Source organism: Orussus abietinus, unplaced genomic scaffold (genome assembly GCF_000612105.2).
Source record: "Orussus abietinus isolate OABI.00-Male unplaced genomic scaffold, Oabi_2.0 scaffold85, whole genome shotgun sequence".
NCBI classification, from domain to species: Eukaryota; Metazoa; Arthropoda; class Insecta; order Hymenoptera; family Orussidae; genus Orussus; species Orussus abietinus.
In genome coordinates this window covers 325,075-344,950 of record NW_019394405.1, presented here as the reverse complement: position 1 = coordinate 344,950, position 19,876 = coordinate 325,075, and the positions used below count along the sequence as shown (strand labels likewise).

General features: G+C 43.3%; 1 protein-coding gene across 4 annotated transcripts in view; it reads right to left on the bottom strand.

Annotated features, from left to right (window-relative positions):
- LOC105697150 (plasma membrane calcium-transporting ATPase 3) overlaps positions 1-19,876 on the bottom strand; it is a 236,565-nt gene that overhangs the window by 80,273 nt on the left and 136,416 nt on the right. The window contains exon 1 of one of the 4 annotated variants that reach the window (XM_012420215.2): positions 10,110-10,726. The exons of 2 other annotated variants lie outside the window; for them this stretch is intronic. The gene's annotated coding sequence lies outside the window, so the exon portion shown is untranslated. Of the gene's footprint in view, positions 1-3,112; positions 3,135-10,109; positions 10,727-19,876 lie in introns of those variants that run through there. One more of the 4 variants, XM_012420218.2, reaches the window with a different exon arrangement.

The following is a 19,876-nucleotide window of genomic DNA, read 5'->3' as shown; positions in this document are numbered from 1 at the left end:
TTTATTTATGTACATATATGAAGTGAAATTTAACAGCATTAATGGAAAATTAATACGATGAAAGTTTTAATATTTCAAATGGCACGAACTTGTGGGTCAATTCAATGATTTGTTTCCTCATTTATCAGGGGCGCTTTACGCTTAAATTCCTCCGAGAATTATGTGCTATCCAAATATCATAGCGTCAAATTTTGTGCTCAACCCCCAAGGTCCCAAACCCACCCCCATCAAAAATTCCACAAGAGGTAACTACCCGATGGGATGGAAAAAATTGAAACTTTATGTACTTAATTTACTCCCAGAATTATGTGCTATCCAAATATCATAGCGCCGAATTTTGTGCTCAACCCCCAAGGTCCCAAACCCACCCCCATAAAAAATTCCACAAGAGGTAACTACCCGATAGTATGGAAAAACTTTTTATACTTAAATTACTCCCAGAATTATGTGCTATCCGAATATCATTGCGCCAAATTTTGTGCTCAACCCCCAAGGATAAAAAAAGATAGCACAAAATTCGGCGCTATGATATTTGGATAGCACATAATTCTCGGAGGAATTTAAGCGTAAATAGTTTGATCTTTTTCCGCGCCATGGGATACTTACCTCTTGCGGAATTTAATTTACGAATGTAGCACATAATTAGCACATAAAGAGCACAAAATGTTAAGACAAAGAAATTTGAATTCTGTAAAGGTGGGGGTGCCAGCTTTACGCACCTGCTGAATAGTCAAGTGATAAATACCTCTAAGGTCTGAGAAAATAGTCAATTTTTTAGGCATGCAGCAATTTCGTCCCGTGGCAATGACATCGGAAACCGGATCTAAATCAATGGAGGATCGAATTATTGGAAAGAAATTTATACGCTTTGGTGTAAGCTTTCCTAGGATCCAGTGATTGCAGGGATTACTGGTACCAATTGGAGGATCACAGAGCACAGTTGGGAGGCTCCAGTTCTCTAGAATTATTCGCTCTATAGTCTTTGCCTTCCGCTTTGTATGCGGAACAAATTAAATAAAAACTGCTGATGTACATTAACGACATATTCATTTCATTGAATCGCCAGTATCACCCATGCACCCGAATCTTCATGAATTGCGTATTCTTCAACTGAAGTACACGTTTGATAAAAACTTGTCTTTGTTCACTATTCACGACGCCCTTTGTTCCCTTGTAAGTCTTGCCGGTACTACGTCAAAATTGGACTCGATCGGTGTCAGTACATCCAGTATAAGTGTCAGTGGTACCAGCGAGTACCGGTACTGGTTTTTCCTCGAATTTTCCGGAATCAGTTGCAACGTTCCCGCGCTAATGAACGTCCATTCGTTGGCGCAAAGTAGGCCTCTTTGGCCAATTAAAAGGACAACCGAGAACGGTGCGATCGGTCGATGACGCGTACGGGAAGAATTAAACGCGACTGACGTCACTCGCGTATTCCCTCGTTTAAACGAATCAACTAATCTCGGCGGAAAATGACGAAGATGCAGTTTTAGACTAAGGGGACGTAACCATGTTCCCCGGATAGCATTACCAACTAAATGAGTCTGTTCTCGCGACCGGTAATTACGGGTCCCCACCCACAGGATCCGTACGGGTGGTTACGTGGTTTTATTTATTTTTATCTTTTATCAAAAACCGCTCGAAGGTAATTGCTTGATTCCGCGGCTCGGAGAAGACTTAAAGTTAATCGTTCATCGCGTCAATGTTTCGTTTTTTCGGCTTCTCGCTATTTTTCGAACCACACAAAAAAAAATGTTAGACCTGTTACCATGTGTATATATGAATCGGAGATAAATATATCAGGTGATCGAATTGAATTACTGTATTAATGAGTATAATTGACAAATTTGCGATTTATTAATTGGCAAGGAAAGGAAGATGAGCTATTCTCTGTTCTCAATATAACGCCTAAATGCCAGGCCAAGTCGATTAATTGCACAAGAAAGTAGAGAGAATTGATTGAAGAGAGATTTGAACTAAAATAGCGTCAAGCTCTAATATTTCAATCGATATGCAATTATTGAAGGCTCTGATATGAAAAACGAAAGTGTCAGGACAATTGTACAACGATTTAGAACACGTTAGTTATTGAGAAACTTGCATTTGAACGGGATAAAGGCAAAAAATGTGTCTTATGAGCTTCTATACTAAAACGAAAGTAACACGAGATCTCGGAGAGAAGATTAATTTGAGACTACAATCACAGATGGCGCACGGTGGCACTCTACATTCAATTAGGTCATCAAAAACTGTGAATCCAGAGGATTTCTGGAGTTTTACTTCGATTTCTTTATAATTATTGTGCCGGAAACGACACATGGAGGAGGCCATATAGTACAATACCCAGTGTAATTAAAAAATGCTGTCAATACAAATACGAACGTCGGCGTTGTAAGTATTTAGAGGAATGCTTTTTATCAACGTCGAGCGAATTTCTCAATGTGTTCTCACTTCACTTTAAGGTGAAGTGAAACACGTCGAGGAAATTGATCGACGTCGATAAAGAAGACTTTTCTAAATGCCTACGTTGCCGACGTTCGTTTTTATATTGACAGCTGGGTCGAATTATATTGGGTATTGTACCATATGGCATATTCTACCTGTCGTTTTCGTACAATAATTATAAAGAAATGGAAGTAAAACTCCAGAAATCTTCTGGATTCATGCCTTCTGGGACCCTAATTGACTGCGGAAGGACCCCCTGCGCCATCTGTGATTTCCAGGTCAATTAAATGTTCACTCCAAGACCTCGTATCCCCATAGTTTTAGCATAGAAGCGCATACAACACTTTTTTTGCCTTTATCCCGTTCAAATGCGAGTTTATCGATTACCAGAGTGTTCTAAATTGTTGTAAAATTGCCCTGACCCTTTTGATTCTCATATCATAGGCTTCGATAATTGTATATTGATCGAAATATGAGAGTTCGACGCCATTTTGGTTCTGGTCTGGGCTGAGTTAAAAAATTAAAAAAAAATCCAAATGTTGAATGTGTCAGGACAATTGTTAGATGACCAGGAGTGATGTGTCAAAGTTTCGGACAGTTTGGTCTAATACCCTTAAAACAAAGTGTTGTATTCGAATCGACTGATTTGAAGGATGTTTCACTTCACCTTAAACGGAGCAAAGGTGGGCTCGTGGACGCAGAAGAGAACATTGCACGGAGTGGATCTCAGGTCGTTTGTCTATCTTCCTAGGAAGGAAGAAATCGCTGGACTCGCATGCGACGCACGTGTCGACGTCGTGTCACGACGTGGGTGCCCCCCTACAGTACCACCGATTGGATCGCTCGATAACGATAACGGTATCGACGCTTCGATTTCACGTTTCCCACCTTGCGTCACGGACATGTCCGATTCAGGAGGCCCATGACATAACGACATTACGTGATAACACGACCCACGGGGCCAGGAGGATAGATCGCGTAAAATGCGATTGCTTGCAACCAAGTCAGCATAAGCTCTGCGGCATTCGTAAGCTTTCGGGGCTTTGCCATTCTTGGGAACACCCACTACCGATGCCTCCTACGGAGACGAAATGGAACGAGATAAGGCAAGAAGAAAACGAGACAGAGTATCAACGTATGTGGGGGTCTGAAACTACGATTTCATCGAATTAAGTAACTGACCGAGAAAAAATGAGAAACTGAAATGTCGGTCAGTTCGTATGGTAAAGCAATTAAGGTGAAGTGAAACCCCCTTCAAATCAGCCGATTCGAATACAACACTTTTTTTTAAGGGTATTAGACCAAACTGTCCGAAACTTTGACACATCACTTTTGATCATCTAAAAATTGTCCTGACACATTTAAAATTTGGATTTTAGGAAAAAATTTTTTAACTTATTTCGATCGATGTACAATTATCGAAGGCTCTGGTATGAGAAACGAAAGAGTCAGGACAATTTTACGACAATTTAGAACACTTTGGTTATCGATAAACTCGCATTTGAACGGGATAAAGGCAAAAAAAGTGTTGTATGCGCTTCTTTGCTAAAACGATGGGAATACGAGGGCTCGGAGTGAAAATTTAATTGACCTGGAAATCACAGATGGCGCAGGGTGTCTCTTTGCAGTCAATTAGGGCCCCAGAAGGCATGAATCCAGAGGATTTTTGGAATTTTACTTCAATTTCTTTATAATTATTGTACGAAAATGACAGGTGGAGTATGCCATTTGGTACAATACCCAATATAATTCGACACAGCTGTCAATATAAAAACGAACGTCGGCAACGTAGGCATTTAAAAAAATCTTCTTTATCGACGTCGATCAAGTTTCTCGACGTGTTTCACTTCACCTTAAGTAACGTTATCATGGAATACCAAGTAAATTATTTACTTGACAGTCCATACCTATGCTTTTCTCTAGTCTTACATGACATCCGATTGGACGAACATTTTCTTATATTCTATTCCAATGAAATGAATTTTCTTTTAATTGAATATGCTTCCCAAGTTAAGTTGCTTGAGTCGCATTAGCTTTCGTTGATCTAATCGAATTATTTGGTTATACCACATGCAAATACTTTTCAATTTGATAGCGCTTCCTAAGTGTCGCTAATTTCTTCATCTCGCTAAACACGGTTCAACGGAGAATGGATAAATACGAGGTAATTTAAAGATTTAATTACATTTGCAATTTCAAAGGCTTCTTGTTCCACATATTCGCGTAATTTTGCCCCTGTCCATATTTCGTGAATAATGGTCACAGGTGACCACAGGTTCCTTTATAGACGGTAAAAATCTCACTGCTTAACTGGAGTGAAACCAAATGATAAAATGCACTTCACGGGACGGGCGAATACTTTAGCGCGATGCACCAATTAAGGGATATTACATTCGAAACCTCAGAACAGTCCAATTACTTAACTTCCCCCACATTGGGACACGCCTTGGACAAATTCGGATCGATTTATTCACAATGCGGTATATAACTCGGCGTACTCTCCCTGTTAAACGTATTGTTCCATGTACAACGGAACAATTTATTTTCGGTAGTTACCGCGAGTATAGAAATGATACTTTGAACCATTAAATAAAGCCATGCTTTGTTCTCTTAGGTCCGAGAGCCGTTTGCAAAACTTACTTTTCAGCGACACAAATTATACTGTCCCGTATGTCTCATTGTAGGGTTTTTATGTGTTCTTTGAATTCTTCTGAGTTTGACCGGCTTTATTCTTCGCCGCCGTACATTTTAGATCAGTGGTCTTTAAGGTGAAGTGAAACACGTCGAGGAACTTGATCAACGTCGACAAAGAAGATTTTTCTAAATGCCTACGTTGCCGACGTTTGTTTTTATATTAACAGCTGTATCGAATTATATTGGGCATTGTACCAAATGGCATACTCCACCTGTCGTTTTCGTACAATAATTATAAAGAAATCGAAGTAAAACACCAGAGGTACACTCTAAGCCATCTGTGATTTCCAGGTCAATTAAATTTTCCCTCCGAGACCTCGTATTCCCATCGTTTTAGCATAGAAGCGCATACAACACTTTTTTATAATATATATTTACTTACAACACCCTTAAAAAAATGTGTTGTATTCGAATTGACTGATGTGAAGGGGGTTTCACTTCACCTTAAGAACCACTTAGTTTTAGACTTTTAAGTCAGAACCGTCATGAAAGATCGTACCCGCTCCTGCAATTATTGTATACTGGCGAACACGAATACCTACTCTTCTTAAATTGGCGATACCATATTCGCAAAGAAGGCATTCATGTCCTTAAGTGTACACTGTATATACCGAAGTGTATACCGATACACTGATTTCGCATTGTCACTGTATTTGTACGTATAATATACCCTGATACTATCTCGAATACAATGGAATCAGCTATTGTAGTAATAATTGCTACCGTTATCACGTACAAAGATTACCTTCCGAGCACCGTAGCAAACGTAACCATTGTAACAAACGCGTATTGTACGCAATTCCGCGCAGATTTCAAGCCAGTGGAATAATCGCGATCTAGGTCTCTAAAAAATCCTGATAACGTTACTGCAGCTGCAATAAAACATTTTACAACATCAATCTACACTAAATATTGCAAAGACATTACCGCAAATAATGTAGAGCTTGACAACTCTATTATACCGCATCGAACAGTATATTTCTGGTGCAACAGAAATAAATTATGTAATCATATCGCCGTGACAGCAATATTTCATTCTCCGCGCTAATGTCGCGGGATTGAAGATACAAATTTTTTTCCACGCGCTCATATCACCTGGACATGAGTTCTATTTAAGTTGTTAATTTCTAGCAATTTATATTTATTCTCGAATGCCTTTTAAAAATATCGATTAAGTGACGGAACTCTTATCAACAGCTTTCGAGCGTGACTTTCGGAGACTTTCGAACGTTACTCTCCCGCTCGCACGTCCGTTTTTCGAGGTCGACCTATTCCTATCTTTATCCCCCAACTTAAAACATTGCACGCGAGACATTGATCATCTTATCCACCCCGGGAACACGGGGAAAAGTAACCCGGGCACCTTGGTAGCGTGATAATAAGTTTCCACGAGGATAGGAACGACTTTCTCGGTCACGCGACATTTCGGAGACGTGCCTCGAGGCTCGAGGGGAATGTCAATTCCAGGATCAAAGAACCTCGAGCAGGTTTGATATTAAACGAGAATACCCCCACCGAAATCTGGGGGGACAAAGACCGAAAAAATACCTGCTTACAAAGGTGCCTAAATGTCCAAACCCGAACGAACAATGGCGAATACGTCAAACGGGTTTTAATTACCCCTTTTCACCGGGGAACTTCGGATCTACCATCTCTCGTATTATCTCTAACAGATAAACGAACAAATAAGTCTATAGTCTTTTTCATACAAAACAAAAAAAACAGCAAGTTAATACTTTAATTAAACAACGCACCTAATCCGATAAAAATTACGTTACATTGCACGAATGTTCTTTTTTTTTTTTTTAATTTCACAATATCCCTCAACCCATTTGCATCATAAGGAAGTATGAAAAAAGGGTCCTTATCACCGAAATTTCAGGCTGAATGATAGTGACCAGCAAAATTGAGCGCATATATACGCTCCGGTGATAGTGACCAGGAAAACTGAGCGTATATATACGTTAATAATGCAAATGGGTTAAATGAGAAGCTGACGATCCGTTGCTTTTTATCCTTGGCACCGAAATTCCTTTCCAACTGTGTATGCAAGGTTTGGTTTTAACCCTTTCGTTACCTTGGACGAGATATCTCGCGACCCGATACTGGCCGATTAACGCTTTTGACGAGATATCTCGCGATCCGGTAGCAGCGGATTAACGCTTTTGACGATAATCAAGCTTATTATTCTATTTCTTACTCTTCGACTGAACATCTTGTAACGCTTCAAAGTAATGAATCAAGACTAAACTCCTATACGATGAATGCTGTACTACGACTTCAATGTTTATCAGCATAATGCTCAAGACATACCATAAGCGACATAAAAACTCAAAGGCGGAACACAAAATAATTTGTCTAGAATGTCAAAATATTAATGTTAGGAAGCTAGATTATCGTCAAAAGCGTTAATCNAGCTCGACGCCATTTTGGTTCTGGTCTGGACTGAGTTAAAACATTTTCAAATTTTTAATGTGTCAGGACAATTCTTAGATGATCAGGAATGATGTGTCAAAGTTTCGGACATTGTGGTCTCATACCCTTAAAAAAAGTGTTGTATTCGAATCGACTGATTTGAAGGAGGTTGACTTCACCTTAATCGGCCAGTATTGGGTCGCGAGATATCTCGTCCAAGGTAACGAAGGGTTAAAGCGAAAAGGTATACGAGAAAAATCATGGAACGCCGTAGGAACCTCAGGCACTCGGGTTATGATGAAGTATGTAGGTCCCCAAAATCGAGTACAAGTTCAAATGGCGCGCAGCTTCGGCTTTACTTATGGATCCGACGAACCTTCGGAGCGCTGTACAGCGATTAGCCTCGATAATCGCTCGTGCGTGGGGCTATTTTGCGATGAAATAGAACCGTGGCCCGCATTCCGGGCTTACTTTTAGCTCCTAAATATCTCTACGGATCGGAAAAGCCTCGAGCTGCTCGGTTCTCGGCTAAAGAGCTACCCTCTCCCTTATTTCTTGGCAGCAAATGCTCCCAAAAGAAGCCGGAAAACTTTTAAGCATTGTTAGGCATCGACCCATCGGTTTTCCAATATCAGCCCAGATAATCAGAGTATGAAGAACAATACCTAATTTTGACTAGACCTATGGATAGGATTAAATGAAAGCACCGACAATAAAAATATTAATCGGCGAGAATTCGTTTTAAGGTATTTAACGGAGTCGAAGAAATTGTTCATAATTTATGTTGAAAACATCCCGCAGCGTCCTTGTTTTGCTTCCCAACGTTTTCGACAGTTTTCATCATAAACTATTGCTGGGTCGAGAATCAAATTACAGGTCGGAAGAAACGAGGCACTCCCGTTGTCGTAATGAGCTTAAGTGCCAGGAACCTTGACACACCAAGAAGTGCATCGGTCTACGTGAATGTGCTGATTTCTCGTAAATAATTTTCTCAAGGGTGGACTATAAGCAAGGAAACGGCAGAAATAGAGCCGATTGTTTCGTTTCAAATCGCCACCCCTCCTTTCCTCTACGAACTTTTACATCCAAATGAAGACTTGAATTTATTGCCACGTCCAATTACTCGCTATAATTTCTTGACCTTATACAATGTTTTTGCAAAACGTTCATTTGCGTCTCGCGAGTTTGTGCAGGTGTCACCGAAAAGTAGCAAAAAGAGTGGTTCATCCGAAACATCACATTTTTTAATTCGACCATTCATCCCATTATTCCATTTCGACCAATATAAATAGTATAAATTAAAAATCATCCGGCATTGAAAAAACTTCGAATCGATTAACCTCGGTGCGACCTTTCGTTACCTTTAAAAACTCTCAAAAGACAGGAAGTAGACATTGCGCAAACAGATTAAACATTAAAGAGCTCCCGGTCTTAGCTACGGAACTAAGGAAAAATAGCTACGTACCCGAGTCGGACTAAAAGCCTTGCTTTAAAATACAGCCAATGTATTACACTATGTACTATCTTTACGCAAATAGCCGCAGAAGTTTATTACGGAATCCCATAGTTCACCGCCCTCTCCGACAAATGCAGTTATCCGTTCTCTCCTTTTATTAATATTCGAGGATATTTTACGAAGGAAGAATCTCTTTTGACAGGGCAAGCGTATCATTGATTTATCTCTCGGCCGGAATCGATGGGTCTCGGCGTCATTATAATTAGATACTCCACTAATCGAGTCAACATTTCGTTAAGACTTTCGTCGATATTTAGGTTGGCACTTTTTAATCGCCCTCGGGGAGAAGCACGACATCCAAAAGAATTTGTTCACCTTCGGCTTAGCAGATCCGCAAGGCTGCGATTCTAACCTCACATTTTGCCACGTGTAGTTCCCGACGTCTTAGTTCCCTCCCACATACCAAGGTTAACGCAAGGGATTGCTCGGACCTATAATCGAATATTTTAATCAAGGGGCTATCTCGAGAAAATTGTATTCAATCGAGGCAGCCTTATCGAGCAACTCGCGACTTCGATTTACCGTTACAAACTGTTACCCAACATCCTTGTCAATTTATTTCCATTAAATAATTGATTTCTAAATGAATAAAATACCCCGAGTCCCCGCTTCGGGCGGATCCAGGAATTAGTCGAAAAAGAAAGCAACATCGATAAACCAAAGTGCAGGGGTCCAGGAAAACATTAACAATTATTTTCAAGAGCATCGCCCTTTCTCGCGGTAGCACCCGGCCAAAACCCTCCTTTACTCGGGATAATCGTCGATAGCGCGACCTGGGCAGCGACGTCGGTCTCGGGGAGGCGCAAGAAACGGGCCGTGGTCCCTTCGGGTATTTCCGCGGCTCGGGGCTGGCGCTCCCGAAATAATGTCCGGCTCGGCCGCGTTACGTAACGGAGCCGGGCGCGGCGTGGCGTAGCGTGGCGGCGGCCCTCCCCGGGAGGGTGGGTCGCGAATCAATCGGAGGAGCGCGCGTGCCGCGTCGGCCTCGGGCTCGGGGTCGGGCCGAGAGGTTAGGCATGCACGGGGCGCGTCTACTCACCGCGGAGGGGGCCCTGGGGCCCCGGGTCTCCTGTCCCCGGCGGCGGCGGAGGGAACTCCTCGATGTCACGTCCGCCGATGCCGCTTCATCGGGTCGCCCTGGCGTGCGGCACACTGGGCGCGTACCGCCGGCTAAAAATACCACCGCTTACCGTTCCCCGCTCGGCGTTTTGTGCCGCGATCGACACATTTATCCGCGGTTCCGCCGACGGCCCGGGGGGCGCGCGCGCGCGGGTCGGGCCCGAGGTAGCTAGGAGGGCCGGGGGGGGCGCGCGAGGGAGACGAGGGGGGCTCCCTCTCGCCCGGCGACGCCTCCTTCGCCGCGCCGTAACGGGGCTCGCGGGGGCGGCACCTCAGGGCGGGCGCGGACCGTGAACTTGCCTTCTCCTTGACTCCCCTTTTCATGTATGGGGACTCCGGCCGAGCGAGGCGATCAGCGCGCGCGTCCACCGGATCCTGCCCCCGGAGGGCGAACGGAGCACGAGGGGCGCGGGGGCGGAGGACCGAGAGGAGGCGAGAGGGAACCTCGGGAAGAGAAAGGGAGGGAGAGAAAGAAAGAGAAGAAGAGGGCGAGCGGGGTCTCGGTATGCGAAACGGGTGCACGAACCGAGGCACGATACGCACGGCTCCGAGGTCCCCGACAGACTGGTGCGCGGCCGCGCTCCCGGTGACCGGGACTCGCGAGCCTGCGCGGTCCGACCCGCCGAAACGACGCCCCGCGCCGGCGGGACGGAGGGCCGACGCCTCGCGCCGAGGGTCCCGCGAGGGCCCGCCGAGAAGGTCGAGGAGCGCGAACGGGCGTCGCGACGCCTCCTCGAGGCTCTCGAGGCTGACCGCGACTCCTGGAAGCGGAATCGAGGGGTTCGCCTTTCGCGAGCCGCGACGTCCCGGACGAGGAGGGTTCCGCCGCCGCAGCTCCGCTGGTCGATTCCACCGAAGTGGCGTCGCGACGTCTCGCTCGCGTCGACCGGGCGGCATGCCCGGGAACGACGTTGGCGGCGACGGAGTAAAGATTTGAAAGAACGAATTAAAGCCCACGAGCGATGGAGGCTTCGAAAGGGGACAGACCTACGTGTTTGAATTTAAAAAGTCGGCGCGTGGGTGCCCCGCGCGTTGGAAGCGAACGTTCCGAGTTGAAGAGAATTATTAGATATCATTAGTTTGATATCTAATCAATCTATAATTCTTACGTATTTATTCACTAAATGCCCTGATCCGCTCGGTCCTGGTTGTTTCGGGCCTAATTATAGGAACTTTCTTATTTGTATTTTTCCTGTTACGCTTTAAATATCGATAATTAGCTGAGAGAATATCGCCCTAATGTTAACGGAAACGTTTACGCAAATTGTATCTACCTACTAGTTTGTATCTAAATACTAACACGCAAACAGGAATATAAATAGTAATTAAATGAAAAGTAAGAACTGGGATAAGGTACCAACAATAATGAGCGGCGACTTAATGTCACTTTCGCAATACCAGAAGCATACCCGCTGATCAACTTCTCACACAACAAATTGAAATTAAATAATTCTAACAAAAACGTTAACGCATATTGTATTAACGCTAAAATACAAACACGATTGTAAATAGTAATTAACTGAAAAACGAGCGTTTCACTTTCTCAAGCGAGTCTCTTTCATACCTGCGAACCTATACGTAGGCATGATCGTGCCGTAAGAAGTTTCATTTCAAAATGGAAAAACGTGGACGTTTTGTGAGTAGTAAGAAAGTAAAAAACAAACCGAGTCGACACTCCGTGGCGTTCCAGGGACGGACACCCAATCGTTGGACTAACCGCACCCACGTCGCTTAGATCCGGCAAACGCTGAGCATCGACGGCTATGTGTAAATGATAATTAAAAATTCGGGCTCATATTGCATACAATTTCCATGATATTACATTTTACGGTCGTATCGCTTTGCCACTCAAGTAATTTTGATCCGAGGTAAAAACGATCGCAAAGGACTGGTATTTTACTAGCGAGATGCGCAAAACTGCTGTGTGGTGAACAACCGAATATCGGGCACGCATACTTAGCGGAGAATAATAAGAAAGTTTGTTGGGAGCAAAAGGTAGAAAATTGGGAATGTTCGAAAGTTTTTGAGATAGAATTGGAACATTCTAATAGACACAGGGACAAAGCCTTACCTTTACTTTTTAGAACTTTCATTAGTGGAAAGAGAGAAAAAGATTTTCCCTTTTCGAATCGAATCCCATCCATGGCATGCGCATATATACGTTCTACATTCTCATAAGAAGTTTCACTTAAAAAAAATACCTAGAACGAATTTCCGTCAATCAGAGAATATGACACTAATTGTACGAGAAGGTCGCCTCGAGTAACTCTTCCCCATCGAAATCGTGGATACGGATTCGATCGAACAAGAGTTCCGGGGCGAATTCATCGTATTCGGGTGTCGAGTATTCCCCGGAAAATTTCGCTTTAAAGAAGTTCGGATGAGCACATACATTCGGCGCTTATCGCGAGCACGCGTTTACGAGACACTAAAGAAACCGACTCCTTTCAAGGTTCCCGGAATCGATTCGAGACGCCTCCGTCGTTACAGCGTTCCGAGTTGATTCGACGGAATTCCTTGAGCACGTCCGAGGATCGCAATGAAATCCGTAATTCTGGTAATTGCCGTAATTCTCGCAATTCTTATTACTCGTTCGAGCCGGCATGGGTCCAACCCAAGGGGCCAGGACGCCCCGGGTCGATTCGAGCCGAGCCGGCGTCGCGACGCCGCGCCGAGAGGGTTTCGGAACGGGAATTCGGGCCAGCCGGAGCGAACGCGGGTCGCGAGTCGCGCTTGGAATATCTATTTCGCGCTCGCGGTCCTGCCCACGCGACGGTCGGCGTCGCGACGCCAAGGGGGTCGTCGCCGATTCGGGTCTCGCGAAACCCCCGGAGTCGCGACGCGGCCGGAGAATTCAAGATGGCCGACCGGTCACTCCGGCGACCGTGTATACTCCGCGACACCGACTCCGACGCCGACGCCGACGCCCCCTCCCCCTCCCCTCAGCCTGGCAAAACCGCTGTTCAAATCGATTACTAAACGCGACGTCAGTGGGTCACATTATACGCGCCCGGCGTGCCGACGCCGTCGACGTCGGCGACATTAACGACGTCCACGGAGACGCTCCTCCACCGTCCTCGACGACGTCATCGTCGTTGAGTTTTTGCCCTCGCGAGCTCGCGACGCCTCCGACGTTCCGAGTGGCGACGCCGCGAAGCTCGGCACGAAAAAGGAAAAAGGCGCCTGGCGTTAAAAGGTCAAACGAATTCTACCCATTACCCGGAAGAGCCCGTAATCGGAAAATAGAATTTCTTTCTCTAGATAGTCTTTCGGAGATCCTTTAATACTTCAAATATATCCATATCGGCGGATTATAACGGAACAAAAGAGCGCGCATGGCCATTTATTCTCTAGATTCAAGATATCTTAATTCCTAATATCTTAACTCTTTTAGCGCCGGACAATGATATCGTCGATTTACAAGTGTTAAGGTGAAGTGATACATCCTTCAAATCAGTCGATTCGAATACAATGCTTTTTTTAAGGGTATTAGACCAAACTGTCCGAAACTTTGACACATCACTCCTGATCATCTAAGAATTGACCTGACACATTCAAAATTTGGATTTTTCAAACAAATTTTTTAACTCAGTCCAGGCCAGAACCAAAATGGCGTCAGGCTCTGATATTTCGATCAATATATAATTATCGAAGGCTCTGATATGAGAATCGAAAGAGTCAGGACAATTTTACGACAATTTAGAACACTTTGGTAATCGATAAACTCGCATTTGAACGGGATAAAGGCAAAAAAAGTGTTGTATGCGCTTCTTTGCTAAAACGATGGGAATACGAGGGCTCGGAGTGAAAATTTAATTGACCTGGAAATCACAGATGGCGCAGGGTGTCTCTTTGCAGTCAATTAGGGCCCCAGAAGGCATGAATCCAGAGGATTTTTGGAGTTTTACTTCAATTTCTTTATAATTATTGTACGAAAACGACAGGTGGAGTATGCCATTTGGTATAATACCCAATATAATTAGACACAGCTGTCAATATAAAAACGAACGTCGGCAACGTAGGCATTTAAAAAAATCTTCTTTATCGACGTCGATCAAGTTCCTCGACGTATTTCACTTCTCCTTAAGTGTTTCGACCGGCACTAAATGGGTTAAAAGAAGTCTAATAACGAAATCTAGAATAGAATTAAAAACAGAATTTAAATAGACCAGGTATCGATTATAAATGCTTTAACCAGGTTCGAGGGCCGCGCAAGGGGAAATCGAAGGCGCCGCGACGCGATCGACGCCGGTTTGCCGGCGACGCATCGGGGAGCGCTTTACGAGCTTAACCCGCCACCGGAGGGAGTTCCCCTTCTAACTCCGGGGCACATTCTCCACCCCCGCCGAATAGTCTGCTTTTTATGCAACGATGCGCGACATGCTCTCTTTCTCGCGACAGATCGGCCTCCGAGGCCGGGCGCGATCTCGACCGAAGCCGGAGAGTTATGAATGAATTTCAATATCGGTCCGTACCGTCGCGACGCCCTCGTAAACGACGGGGAGTACGCGGTCGTAAATTCGCGAGCCAATCGATCCCCTCGAATCCTCCGCGAACCCGGCGGCTCTCGAGGCGGTGTCCTCGAATTTCCCGAGGACGCGCCAGGAGCGGCAGAGAGCGAGTCCCCCGGGTGGCGTCGTCGGACAGATCCTTCGGGAAGATTCCTCGGATCCGCCCGGACGATTCGCCGGCTGTCCGAAAATATATGTCGTCAATGTATAACGGAGATAGTCAGTGATAAGGTGGGTCGGCAGAGAACGTTTTTCGGGAAATGGCCTTCTGTTTTTTTCGAAGAAAGAAATGAGATCGCGGATCTTTCGCTCCGCTGAGTTATTAGTCATAAGTGACTAGAATTATCGAAATCTTTACCGTATGTGGAAACAGCTGAGAAGGATGCATGCGACCTGGAGAAATGTTACGCGTTCAGTTTTGTCCAGGGCGGTATTTAGAAAACATGGAGTGGTTATTAAGGTGAAGTGAAATACGTCGAGGAACTTGATCAACGTCGATAAAGAAGATTTTTCTAAATGCCTACGTTGCCGACGTTCGTTTTTATATTGACAGCTGTATCGAATTATATTGGACATTGTACCAAACGGCATACTCCACCTGTCGTTTTCGTACAATAATTAAAAAGAAATCGAAGTAAAACTCCAGAAATCCTCTGGATTCATGCCTTCTGGGGCCCTAATTGACTGCGGAGGGACCCCCTGCGCCATTTGTGATTTCCAGGTCAACTAAATTTTCACTCCGAGACCTCGTATTCCCATCGTTTTGGCATAGAAGCGCATACAACACTTTTTTTGCCTTTATCCCGTTCAAATGCGAGTTTATCGATTACCAGAGTGTTCTAAATTGTTGTAAAATTGCCCTGACCCTTTTGATTCTCATATCATAGGCTTCGATAATTGTATATTGATCGAAATATGAGAGCTCGACGCCATTTTGGTTCTGGTCTGGGCTGAGTTAAAAGATTTTTTTGAGAAATCCAAATGTTGAATGTGTCAGGACAATTGTTAGATGACCAGGAGTGATGTGTCAAAGTTTCGGACCGTTTGGTCTAATACCCTTAAAACAAAGTGTTGTATTCGAATCGACTTATTTGAAGGGGGTTTCACTTCACCTTAAATGCCGGTACTTGCGGATCCTGATGAAATACATTCGAAATATGTGAAAAGCATCTTCTATCTCCATTTAATTTGTTACTATCGTTTGCAGCAGGTACCGAATAACTCTGGCTGCTTAAACCTCAGCACTTGTCGCGTTTAATCGTTTTATCCTCGCGTTTGTCACGTATCATGGATTTACAGACCATTAAAACTTTTCCCAGCAATTCTGGTCCTAATTAATTATTCGGCTTTCTCCAAATGCGACTCGAATCCAAAAATGATCCAAAGTACGGAAATACTCGTGTCATATGTGTTATAAACAATCGCTTTTTCTTTCACTTCCAGTTTCTCTTCGGAGAGGAAACCCATTTCCTTTTTTACGCCGTACTTCGTCCGATACATTCGAAATTCTTCGGCTTATATCTTGACATTGTTTTAATTGAAAGTTCCAAGGAATTCCGACTTTTTTGCGGTGTTCCCTCGCCGAGAAGGCGACGAGCTTGTTATCAAAACGTATCCGTGTAAAGGGCAGATCCAGCACGGAGGAGCATTCTGCGAAATGAGATTTTACCATCATCCTTCCCAGTGGTGCTTCACAGAAGTCGTAAAAGAAGTTTTTCTCCCATCTTCTTGCAAAGAGTTGCAAGCGGCGTTCGTGTCGACGTACTTTGCAGCCGCAATGCCGTACCGACTTCTCCTGCATGTTACTGCGAACCATCTAAAAAGTGCACGAGACATGCGTAAACGCATTCCCCGTTTACGGGGGTCTGGAAAGAGGACCGAAAACAACCAAGGAGTTTCATATCGATTGTGTCAGTCGGCAGGGTTCGGATAACAGCTCGTTAGATAATAGCCTCCTCCCCATCTCACTTGGCAGTCTTGTCAAGCTCGAGTTTAACTAACAATAAGTTAACGAGGTGTCTCCCCCTAACTTTGTGTCATATCCCTATGTGTAGTAGAAACAACTTCGTCAAGCAAATCGACAAAGGTAAAATACTGTCGCGAACTTCCTGTGCTTGGTCTCATAAGAACCACTTTTTTCCAACGCTCTTGAACCCAACTTAAAATTCCTTTTTCTGTGGAAATGATTGGATAATACGGTTAAATATATGACAGAATTATCATGACACCGAGCGATATCCATCTATAGGCTTTACGTAGGCCATGAGTAAATGCACCATGGTTTTGTAACTGTTACTATATACCGTATAGTGGTTATTGAGGATAATTGAAAAGTTTCAAGATCCATCATTTTTCTTATCATCCTATTGCGTATGGCAATTATCTCTGTTTTCATTGTATGATTCATTCAAGCATTGTATAATTGACACGTGATTGTCAATGTTTTAAGTCAATGTCATGTGTTGCTGGAAATCGTACAGAACGATCTCATCTTATTTGATTTGGAGAAACGTCAGAAAATCAATTATCGATTCAAAATCTCTGAAACAGGTAAGGTACATTCGAATTCGGAGTGTTTTTTTTCTTTTTTATCAAAATAGATTTTTCTCCCTCTATGTGACATGAACACTGTAACGAGAGCCCACCAAATTGTATCTGTCATTACATGACTTAAGGTGAAGTGAAACACGTCGAGGAACTTGATCAACGTCGATAAAGAAGATTTTTCTAAATGCCTACGTTGCAGACGTTTGTTTTTATATTGACAGCTGTGTCGAATTATATTGGATATTATACCAAATGGCATACTCCACCTGTCGTTTTCGTACAATAAATATCAAGAAATCGAAGTAAAACTCCAGAAATCCTCTGGATTCATGCTTTCTGGGGCCCTAATTGACCGTAGAGGGACCCCCTGCGCCATCTGTGATTTCCAGGTCAATTAAATTTTCACTCCGAGATCTCGTATTACCATCGTTTTGGCATAGAAGCGTATACAACACTTTTTTTGCCTTTATCCCATTCAAATGCGAGTTTATCGATTACCAGAGTGTTCTAAATTGTCGTAAAATTGCCCTGACCCTTTCGATTCTCATATCAGAGCGTTCGATAATTGTATATTGATCGAAATATGAGAGGTCGACGCCATTTTGGTTCTGGTCTGGGCTGAGTTAAAAAATAAAAAAAAATCCAAATGTTGAATGCGTCAGGACAACTCTTAGATGATCAGGAGTGATGTGTCAAAGTTTCGGACAGTTTGGTCTAATAAAATCCCCCTAAATCCCTTAAAGAAAAAGTGTTGTATTCGAATCGACTGATTTGAAGGGGGTTGCACTTCACCTTAACAAAAAGGCGGAAACAAGTGCTGAGCGGAGGAGTGAAAAACTGGTTCACCAAAAAGACACATCGTGTTCATTCCACCATTGTTGAATATACATGTATTCCGTAGAATCCCAAAGCGTGGCCGCAATTAGATTCCCTCTCGAGGCCTGGAGTGGGCCGCCGACATTCCGCACCTCTATTTCGTTGCCCCACTACAAGAAGACTCGAGAAGGAACACCGTAATTGCAATCTTCGGAATCGAATTAAGGCGATAATTATTATGCTCACGGTTTTCGAACTCCTGGTTGTCATATCCGTCGATTTCGCAAGGATAACCCGTTGCTAATCGAATAAATTCTCATCATAACCACACGTTACACTTGCCTTCGTTAAATCCAACTTACCTCATGCGTCTGGTTTTGATAACAGTAAAAGATAGCCAAATGTTTTTTTTTCTCGAAATTGCAAGAGCATCGATGTCTTTTTAGATGGGGTTACATATATTTCCTGACTACTTTTCTTGTTTATTTGATTTGTTAATTTCTTGAACATTGCGGTTGACCCTGAGCAAAAAAGGTCGTATTCTAGTCATTTTCCATTAAGTTTATTGTTATTGAAACACACCTTTTGCGTCCAACGTTGTACAAAGTCCAGATCATTGCTAATAATCGTGCTTCTCTTAATACAACGCGACGTTAATAAAAATATGTTGTATGGCTAAAAATCCAGGAATATGGAATGAGGGTGGAATTTATCCAAGAATGAGACCTTCAAAAAAGAGGTCTTGTCATAATATTTGCTCCTTCGGGATAAACGACTTTTTAAAGACATTTTTTGCATCGTTAAAAGCAACAGAGATATTTGGAGCAGTGAAGTTAAACGGGACATCCTATGTAAAGGATCCCTCCACCGTCGAAAATGGCCAAAGGGATCCCCAGTTATGGTCTTGCCGTCGTTCTCAGTCCTCGGGCATTATTTGTCGTAACTCTTAACTTCTGCGAAACTCTGCGAAGAGTTTGCGAATTACTCCCTCCGGCTAGTTTCAGCAGCACCGATATTCTTTTTCCCGGCTAGTATTTACACCTCTCGTTAAGAGGTGACATCGATTCGATGATTTGATCGACTATACAATTTATTTGTCACTTTATAAAATGTATGTCCCAATAATTGAGCATTGGCGCATTCTCCCATAAAAATATGATTTCTTTGAATATATTGACAGATCCTTGAAAGACTCGTCTCGTAACGTGCTACTTGGAATATTTATGGCATAAATTCACGATAAACATGAATAATTCACTGGTATCGATTTATGAACAAACCGATCAGAGATTTTGGTTAAAGAATGTAGTTTTCATCAAAGAATTTACTTTACATAAGCCCTCCGTTGAATGTTGAATTTTTCAACGTGTCTTCGCCTCCTACGCGGGTCCTTGTCCAATAAAAACAGCGATCATGGTCATCGCGAATGCTGGATCCAATATGGCGGATAAAAATGTAAAATGGTTGGATTTTTATAAAAATGGGTTTCTCAGGGTTTTTGTGGTCGCTAAATCCAAATTTGATGTTAGGATTTCAAAATTTACACTGGCGGATAAATTATGGTGCCATTCAAAATGTTGAGGGTGTTAATATAAAAAAATATATTTATATATACTGCGTTTACGATTGTACCTACATATTTTTACTAACTTTTTATGAAATTATATGTTTGTAGTAATTATACTTTGACATTATAGGAAGGTATCAGATGCATTTGCCGATTTTATTATTAGTAATAGCCATTAACATTTTTTTTACAAAAAAGCGTGAAATCCCATCAAAACGCCTTCGGTGTACAGAAATTTAGCCAAAT